Source organism: Rhinolophus sinicus, linkage group LG05 (genome assembly GCF_036562045.2).
Source record: "Rhinolophus sinicus isolate RSC01 linkage group LG05, ASM3656204v1, whole genome shotgun sequence".
Lineage (NCBI taxonomy): Eukaryota > Metazoa > Chordata > Mammalia > Chiroptera > Rhinolophidae > Rhinolophus > Rhinolophus sinicus.
Window position 1 is genome coordinate 154,468,702 of NC_133755.1, and position 10,753 is coordinate 154,479,454.

A 10,753-nucleotide genomic window follows, 5' to 3' on the forward strand; every position below is an offset into this window, starting at 1 on the left:
GCTTTGAAGGAGTCTGTGAGATCGACACTATTTCCATAAAGATAGTGAGACATGATTTGCCATTTTCATTGTTGACATTTATACTGGTGATGCAAAAGCAAGTGGTGGATAAAGCCCCTGGCACCTTGACATGACACTGGCATTAAACTGTACTAGAAGTCTTTGTATTCTTCCCTGCCACATACAGATAAAAATATTCCAGTTTCGCTTAATGTTCTTGACAAAGCAGGAAACGCTAATAATTTAATTAAATCTTGACTCTTGAGTACCTTTTGAATATTCTCTCTGACGCAAAGGGAAGTATATATAAAGCACTTTGCTGCATACGAAAGAACCAGGTTGTCTCATGGAAACTAACTTGTGTGATTGTTTGAGTTGCAAACTCAACTACCTGCATTTTTCAGGGAAGGCTGTTTTTACTTCAAAGAATGACAAACAAACTATGGTTATTCATATGAGCGCTTGGCAAACATTTTCTTAAAAGTGAACAAAATGTGCCTGTTACTTCAAGAAAAATAAATGACAATATGAGCCACAAACTATAAAATTTGAGCTTTTAAGGAAAAATCAGAATTTTGGAAAACTTGTATCCACCACTGTGAGCTTAATAGCTTTCCAATATCTAGAAGCTTTCTGATGAAATTGGTGATGATACAGCAAATGCAATGTTTTAATATTGTAAAATGAGGTGTTAACATTCAGAAGGTCTAAATAATTCAGTGGACCAATATTGTGCCGGTGACCAATGTATGACCTTAACAAATCATGCATGGATTAAAGAACCATTCAAAGTAGAAGGCAGACCAATGGATTTTGTTGTAACAGGGTATATAAATAGCTCTTTGATAGAGTTTTACTACATTGCAATTAAACTTTAAGAAACTACTACTTGTTGAGTTTTGGTGTAATATCAAAGAAGAATAGCTATAATTATCTGAAAACACTTTTATAATATTTCTGTTTTCCAACCTCTTATCTGTGTGAAACCAGTTTTTCTTCTTAAACCAGAACAACATATCACAGCAGATTGAATGCAGAAGCAGGTATGAGACTCTAGATGTCTTCTGTGAAATCAGACGTTCAAGTTATTTGAAAAAATATGCCATGCTTAACCTTTTATTTTGGAAAACCTAGTTATTTTTCATAAAAAAACATTATTTATGTTAACATACAATGGGTTTATCATTGCTGTGTCCTTATAGGAGGAAGCTTTCCAGAGTCTCTTTTAGAAGGGTACTAGTCCCATTCTGCCCTCAGGACCTAATTACTTCCCAAAGGCCCCATCTCCTAATACCATTATAGTGGGATTTGCTTTCAACATATACATTTTAGGGGAACACAAACATTCAGTCGATAGCAGCATATTTATGTATTCTCCTTTTCTTCTACAAAACACCCTACACACCTGCTCCTTCACCTAGCTTTCTTAACAACATGTCTCCAGAATTATTCCATGTCAGGACATACAGATCTCCCTTATGCTTTTTTATGGCTACATATAATTATATCTACTTGTAAAAATTTGCCACAATTTTTAAAATTATTCCCATAGTCACACATTTTTTAAAGTTATTTTGTACATATAGGCTGCTTCAGTGAATAACTTTGTACCTATGTCATGTCACAGGTGTATGGGAAGGTCTGTAGGACAAAAGTAGAAATGCTGGTCAAAGATTTAAGTGCATTTGTAATTTTGATACATGTTGCAGAACTTATAAGCTCATGATTTAAAAAAAATAAGTAGTGTAGTACAGCTTTATAAAAATAGACTATATCAGTGTTTTATGTGTGTTGTGGTCAGGTGAATATAGCAGAGTTGAATGGTATGTACAGACATGCAAAATTTATGTGTTTGGAGGCAAAAATTGATTTTAAAAACATTAAGAAAGCTGTGAGGTCTAATGTAATGTGAAAGATACATTGTTGATTGTCCATCAATGTCCTACATCATGAATGTAATTTGGAAGAAGTGATAAGTTTTTTTGCATGTGTTTGGTACCTAATTGAAAAGATTTGGTAACTTTTGCTGGAGGCCGTGAAGCAGCCGGCACTGAATGCCCCAGTGAACACAAGGTCCCAGCATTTGTAAATCCTGAGTTCACAGTGGCCAGTGGAGGAGATGGTTCTTGTCATTACAGAGGCAAGATTTCAGAGCCAGGTGGAGATGGATTCCGGGCAAGGGCTGTTGTAAATAAGCAAGATAAGTTCTACAGTTCTTCCTTAGACTCTGCAAGTAAGTGCTTGTAGCTCATAGATAGAAGCTGATAAGTGGTTTAGTAAAGCATCTTTGTGTATGGGGATATATTTTGTAAAATCTTAACATTTTCAAATGATGAAAAGAAATAAAAGTACTAAGTTACCTTTTCCCTGCTCCCAGATAGCTATCACAATGTTTTGGGTTTTTTTGTTTTTGGTACTTATTGATCTTTTGCTCATTACAGGTTTTTCCGTATCTCCCATTCTATTGTCACATATCAACTTAAATGCCATCTCCTCTGGAAAAGCTCACTAGTCTCCCTTAAACTCAATAAAATTATTTTCCTTCATATTCCCATAGCACTTTTTACTTTCTCTACCAGAGCACACATTACAATGTATTACAATTGCCTATTTATTAATATCTCCATTACATTTAACATCCTAAGGAGGGTGATAATAGTTTCACACTCAATGCTCTATCCTCAGAACCTAGTAGAGTGACTGGCATATAGTAGGTGCTAAATAAATATTTGTTGAATTAATCAACAAATAGCAGGATACATTTAGCAGGAATACGGGCTCTGTTTATTTGTAAATTTTAATTTAAAAGTCCCAAATTTCCCATCAACTACTTTAAACAGCATCATCTTTACACCAATCTTTACATCATTATAGGGCTTCATATAAAATTTCTAGCAATACAAATACACAGTATTTCCAGTGTGGATATATACATACTATGGTTTGATAGAGTGCAGAATGCTATTTTCTCATCTGTTTTCTCTAACTTCCCTATTGATATCAGTGCTATTCACCTTATTGGCCATCAATGGCATCTTCAGTCTAAGAGGAAAAAATGGAATCCCCAAGGAGCAATTAGGATCAGTCACCTAAGAAAAGTAGCAATCGATACATTGGTATAATCTATACATAATAAATCCAGTGAAAATATGTTTTAGGTGGCATTATTAAGCATGAGATTATTTTTCTGTATTTTGACCAATATTGGTTTATTTTCCTTGGTTTTAAAACCATCTTCGGTCAACCAAAGAAAACAGAATCTCAAGATGTGGCATCATCTTGGAATTCTGAAAAAGCTTACTTTGTGTTGACTTGCAATGAGCAAGGATCAAGTGAGGAGAAACTCACCAAAGGATAGCGCTCCAGGAAGATCCCCGTGCTCTTGCCACCTCCTCACTTTTCCCTAAGGTAAAATCCTCTTCATTTCCTTTGAGAAGACTTCTCTCATCCTCTCAGTATAGTCAGACAGAATTCATCATTCCTTCTTCTGTATATCCCTTTACTCTCTTCCCACATATGTTCATACCGTTGTGATTGATCTTGTGTCTTCTAAGAGAAAATGGGTTTCTTGGGGGCCCATCTTGGTCTTCTCAAGCCATCTAGCACAGTGACTCAAGTAGGCCAATGCTCTAGAGATGTTTGTTAAAGGCCTTACTATCTCTGTATTGACTTGCCCCATTGTTGATACAAATGTGTGATATAGAGAACTAAGGTATTCAGAACAGGTGGAAACAAGGAAGCTAGACAAACTAAAAATACAGAAACATTTCAGCAAGTACAAGGAGATTTAGATGAAGATACAAATTATTTCAAGAATGTCATGATTTAGTTTAAGCACAGATAATGGGCCTATTCAAATCTTGACATCAACATTGAGGAGTTTGTAATCTTGGGCGGATGACTTAAGCTTTCTGAACCTTAGTTTATTCATTTGTAAAATGGGGGTAATACAAGTAGCTATCTGTGTTAGGCACAATTATAAGATGCCCTCCAAAATCTCCCCTGTCCTCGCGCCCCCCCCCCCCCCCGCAACTACTATATACTCTCTATATAATTGCCTCTCCTTGACTGTGGAGGGACTTGTGTTGGGATTTCACTTTGGTGATTATATTATATAGTGTGACAAAACTGAAGAGATTTTTCAAAAGTAATTAAGGTTCTAAATCATTTGACTTTGAGTTAATCAAAAGACAGAATGGATATTATCTTTGGTGGGCCTGACCTAATCAGGTGGGTCTTTTAAAGGCAGGTCCAGGCCTTCTATAAAGAGAGACATTCAAAGTGAGAGAGATTTTCCTGCTGCACTTGAGGAAGCAAACTGCCATGTAGCGAGAGGCCTAGGGGTAGGATCCTGTGGCAAGAACTGCAGGGGCCTTTAGGAGCTGAAATAGCAAGCCCCAACTGACAGCCAGCAAGGAAAAAGTGCTTCAGTTCTACAACCACAGAGTGGACTTCTGCCAGCAACCACGTGAGCTTGGAAGAGGACTTGAAGCCTCAGATGAGACCTTAGCTCTGGCCAACACCTTGACTGCAACTTTGTGGGTCCCTGAGCGGAGGACCCAGTTCAGCTGTACCGGCAGGCCTGACCCATTGAAACTGTGCAATAATAAATGTGGGCTGTTTTCAGCAGCTACATTTGTGGTAATTTGTTACATAGCAATAGAAAATGAGTATTCTGCCTTATCAGGAAGAATTTTTAGATTTACAAGCAACTGATTCTGGCTAAAAACTAATTATTATTAAAAGCAGAATTTATTGGAACAAAATTTGGTATGTCAAAGAACTGAAAAAAGTGCTAAATGGTCAGGCCTTGGGGATAACAGGCATCAGGGCTACTGTGAGGAAATCATTCAGGAATTTGGGGGAGTTCACTTTGGAATAACCAACCTACAGCCACCATCCCGTTGGCACTTGGCCCACTCCTGACAGAGTCTAATTGGCTACACTTCCATCACATACCCATTTCTTGATGTCAGGAAGCTTTATCATTGAGAAGACCCCAAGACCACGTGAAATGAGGTTGGGAGTCCTCTGAAGGGAAAGTGTGGTGCTATTAACGAAGAGAGAAAAGGAATTTTGGGCAGTCACAAACCAAAGAAATCCAACTTGCTACGTCATAGGGTTGTCAAGAAGACATGAGATAATACAAATAAAGTGTTAGGCACAGTTCTTAGCATCACAAAGTAAATTTTAAGCTTAATTATTAAGCACCAGGCAGACTAAACCTCCTGAAGACAGCGAAATAAAGAATTCTGAAGATGAAAAGAGCAATCCCATCCTGGTGAGGGAAAATGTTTGCCTCGCACTCAGGATGATAGGCTTACGTGTCTGTTGTTCCCTAGATAATTTATAACTAAAGGTTTATCAGAGCATAGATAGTTATAGATTCCTCCGTGCTATTGTGCTGATTATTGCTATGTACTCAAAACCAAACCATCCACGAGACAGGCTCCTCCAAACTTCAGGGGGTCAAGGAGGGAAGGCAACTGTTGGTGGTTATATCTCTTCTCACAAAACTCTTAATGGTTGGCTCACAGTGCTGGTTGTAAACATGCTGGACAGTGTCTCAGCCCATCCATCCACGTTTGCATCACAGCTTTAAATGAGAAATTTTAGAAAATTAATTCAGATATGAGATGATAGCCACATTTATTGAAGATCATAAATAGAATCCAAAGCAGCTGTGAGTACCAGGTATCGAGTGATGTATTTGTGTTTTGAGGGTGGGGTTTTCCTTTGATTTTTTGGTTGGAGAATGCTATTGGTCAGTACACCCATTCTGAGGAAGACGTGCCTGTAAGGTGGTGTCATTTCCAGTGCTGAACATCACTGATGGCTGAATTTAACTTCCATTCCATTCTGTTCTACTCCACAAGTATTTATTGAGCTCCCATTATGTGCAATGAACTGTATTAAGTACTATGATAGATAAAAAATGAATAGATAAGACAGAGTGCCTGACCTTAGTGTATTTTATTATCTCAAACAAGAGACAAATGTTTACAAGGACCAGACACAATATAGAGGAAGACATGACACGCGCTAAAATAGGTACAGAGACAGAAGAAGTCTTTAAATTTCTAGTGTGATTAACTGGAGTTTTCCATAGCAGAGGTAGAATTTAGCTTTCTCTTCTCAATGGGACAGGCAGCACTTTTAAAAATCTATTTATGAATTCCCACACAGTCCCAGGTACTTAATATATGTAATTAGAGGTAAGTTAGAAAAAAATTTAAATTGTGATAAATTATACAAGAAATTCACCATTTTAATCCTTTTTAAGTGTATAGTTCAGTGGCATTCAGTACATTCACATAGTTGCAAAACCAGTACCACCATCCATCTCTAGAACGTTTTTCATCTTGCAAAACTGAAACTCTTTACCAATTAAACAATGACTCCCCATTTCCCCTACCCCAGTACTGGCAACCACCATTCTACTTTGTCTCTGTGAATTTGACTACTCTACATATGTCATACAAATGGAATCTTACAATTTTTGCCCTTTTGTGATCGACTTATTTCACGTAGCATGATGTCTTCAACGTTATCCATGTAATAGCATGTGTCAGAATTTCCTTCCTTTTATAAGGCTGAATAATATTCCATTATATGTATATACCATATGTTATTTATCCATTCACCTGTTAATGCTACTTCCCCCTTTTGGCTATTGTGAATTTGCTACTATCAACGTGGGTGTACAAATATTTGTTCTAGTGAGTTAGAAATTTTGATAGGTCAAGAATGGGCAGAGTGAGGACATCTCAAGCTTAGGAAGTAACATAAACAAAAGCAAAGATGAGTGACCTGCACTGAGCTTGCGTGGTGTGGTGTACTGTGTGTTTGTGGGGTGTACTTGTTGACGATAGGAAGGCCAATGTGTTCCAGGGCTGAAAGGCACTAAGTACCACACCAAGGAGGTACATTTTTTGTAAAATTGTGAGAAACTGTTTAGGGATCTGGAACAGGAGAGTAACATTACCAACTCCATACTGCAGGAGGATAATTGTGCTAGCAAAGATGTAGTTACACATATGAGGTAATAATCCTGGCAGAAGACAAAGTAGGGCAGTGACAGAAGAAGTAAAAGGGGAGGAGGGAGTACAGGACAAATGTTTCAGAGGAACAATCAATAGGATCTGTTGACCAACTGGATGTGGGTGGCAGGAAGAGGAAGTTGTAGTGAAATCACTGGCTGAGAGCACGGGTGGCATCATACACTGAGATGAGGAATGCAGAAGGAAAAAGAAGCAGGCAAGAACAATAGTTACTACCTATTAATAAGCTCTTATGTGTTAGGCACCTTACCGGCATTTTCTCATTTAATCTTGATAATGGCCCAGTGAAGCAGGGGTTATTGTACATGGGAGGAAACTCAGTGGAAGTAGATTATGTTACTCATATCTAGTTAAGTGGTGGAATTGGGACGCTAACCAGATCCAACTCCAAAGTGCAAGCTTTTTATTTTATTTTTTATTTTTTTACACCACTACACCATTCCATTATTTTCAAATACATAGGCTATCGGTGTGGATTCATCCCTCAACAAATTAGAAAGTCTGAAGCTCTGTAGAGTGCTCATGGATAAAAATATCCCAGGGGTTCTTTACACAAAGACGAGTTCAAATGATGCTAAGAGAGTCCATGGGTTCACTCAGGAGGAAATCTAAACACAGGAGAGAAGGTCATATCTTGATTCTAAAAGCACTCATGTTTAGCAGGTAGAAGGAGAAAATGGGACTAGGTCTGAGGGACAAGAGAATAACCACAATGGTGAATTGACAAAGAAGATGCATGAAAAACCAGTTTCAAAGAAGAGATTAGTCAACACTGTCAAATACTTCTAGAACCTTACCTAGGAAGTGGACTGTGGCCACTAGATTTGACATTCCACTCCAGTGACATTAGGATATCACTGGAGACCATACAGAGAGGAAAGCAGATACAGCAACATCTGTGGATGGAAGAATGAATAGGATGTAGTGATATATAAAAAAAAAATGAGTGTAAACTACTTGTTCAGGAAATGGGGCACCAAAGGAAAGGAGAAATTATGGTACAGTATTTGAAAGGATGTAGAATTGACAAAAGGTTTCCTTTTTTAAAACAGGAAAGATATGAGCCACACTTTTTGGCTGTGGAAAAGCCAGTGGAGAATAATGGACTGTAAATATTGGGAGAATAGGAACATTCGTGGAGGAATAGAGAGAGGATGTGGTCAAAAATCACATTTAGGGGAACAGCATGGGGAAGAGGTAGAGATATTTTCCCCTGGAGATGGGAGAGGAAAAGAGAGAGACTTGGAAGTTGAAGGGAAGACTTGAAGGAGCTTGGGATAGAGGAAACCTGGAGTGGAATCTGGTTTTGAGATTAGCAAACAGCTGGTTGGGCTGTGGAAGAGGAATTCAACTGGAGTCAAATGAATAGATTATTCAGTTTAGTGAGGGCTCCTCTGAGTTAGGACTGTTTTAACTGTAGTGAAGCCAATCAGCTGGACTAGTGACTAAAACTCAGTTTGTCTTTTCAGTCTAATACATTTTCAGACTTTCTTGAAACTCCACAGACACCTGATTAGATTTGGGTTTTTCCCAAATCTCTTTAGTCCTTTTATAGACCTGAAAGCTAGATTGCTCTTGACTTGTTTTACCCATTTTATTCTTCGCTGTCTACAAATTTTAATAGTATACATACAGAAACTCCCAAATTAGGGACACTAGGAAAGAACTGTCTCGAAGTTTTCATAGAAAAATATTGGGAAATTACTGAGATATGGTGAAATGTTTTAATACTGAATTTAAAAATTTTATTAACTTTTATTAACTTAACTTTTATTCTTGAAAGACTTCAAACCTATTGAGAAAGCTCACTTTAGAAACCTTTCTATTGATTCTAGTTTCTGAAATAAAACCCAGTGAAAGGCATAGCTAGTATAATTTAAAGTAACAGATTGTCTTTTCAAATACTGACATTCCATTCGGCATTCTACATGAACAAAGTAATGTTTCAGATTTTTTTTTATATAGTTACACTTACAGTATTTACATGATGAATTCAATTCCAGATATAGGTATTAACCACTGAAACCATGCCTCAGTTACCTCCCTTATGAAAGATAATGTAGGAATGTTATAACAAATATTTAGTTAAAAAACTGAAAAGGGCTTTGAAGTTATAAAAGTGTAATATAAATGCTAAATAAAGATAATATATTCTGAACAGCAGGCTCCTTTGAAATAGGGCCTATGAATTCCATTAGCACTCTCTGTTTACATGCTTTTAGGAACTTTTAGGAGAATGTCGCCCATGAGTATGCCTGTGACATGATACCTACGGTCTAGTAACCAGCGGGAAAGGGGCAAGTAAAAGAGCGGATGTAATGATTCACATACTAATATTTCCTTGTCATTCAATAAATATTTATTGCATACTTAACTATGTGCAGGTAAAATTCTGGATGCTAGGAATACTGCAGGGAACAAAACAGGCAAAAATTCTTACAAGCTAACATTTATCGATTACTAATCATGTACCAAGGATGAGTCTTGCATTAACCCATTACATCCTCAAAACAGCCCCATGAGCTAGGTATTGTTAATATCCCCATTTTACAGATATAGAAACTGAGGCAAGAGAGGTTCAGCAACTTGCCCCACATCACACATTAGCAATTAGTGGAATTGAGATTTGATCCTCGCCATCTGGCCTACATGTTCCAGTAATGAGAACAAAGTGATTGGGTACTGGACTGACTACGTTGACTTTCTGACTTAGTCTCCTTTAATTTTGTAAGGCTAAAAAGAACAAGGCATAACACATTGCCGTTACTTGGGGTCTTTTATCTACTCAATTCAAAAAATGATTCAATTTTCTAGAACGCATGGGGAGTTATGGGGATACTAGTGAAGGCAGAAATTCTAGTTTTGCGGAGAGTCTTCATGGTGACTACGGAAGGGCCAGGCCTTTCCAAGACTAGAAGGTCATTTGGGAATAGGATGTTATACAGAGCCCAGTGCAGCTCTGGCACCTTTACCTTTATGTGGCTGGCTAACTTCTGCTTTGTTCTACCTTATGATTTCTACTTAGGTAGCTTGTAATGCCTAATAGCCAATGAACTTGCACTCTACCTTTTTCTGTCTGTGAATAGTTTAGTTTTTGTAATGCCTATCAACTGACTTTATCTTCAGTATTTCCAGTTCACATGGCCAAGTGTGAGAATATGACTGGTGCAATTTCATCATTTACAGTCATATGGGAAAGCATACCCTGCTGATTCATAATCAACCTCTAGCTACTCAATTCAGTCCTTGGAGTAAATGCTCACTCCTGGACCAATCAGCTGTGGCCAGGAGGCCAGGTTAAATGAAAAGAGCATTCTAACCAGGATCTAAGGGTATCAGCGGCTGTTGTCACAGACATCTTCTCAAGTCTGGCTTGTGCCTCTAGCATTGTTTAGTTATAAGGCTTCGGATTTGGGCTTTAAATGAGTAAGTATGTTATGGAAAATTATAAACTGTCTTTTTCTTTTTAATTTAGGAGTTAGTTTGCATTCCCATATTATTCCACTCCTTTGAACATGTCTGTCATATTTCTATCTTTACCTTTGCATCTAAACGAAATGATAATAAATATTCACATCTCTCCAGAAGCTCTTTATGTATTAATTTCCTTAAGATGTTGAGAGCGTGATACACATTATAATCCTTTCCTTACCTGATGAATAATATACCCTTTTCCTTTCACCCTCAGCATT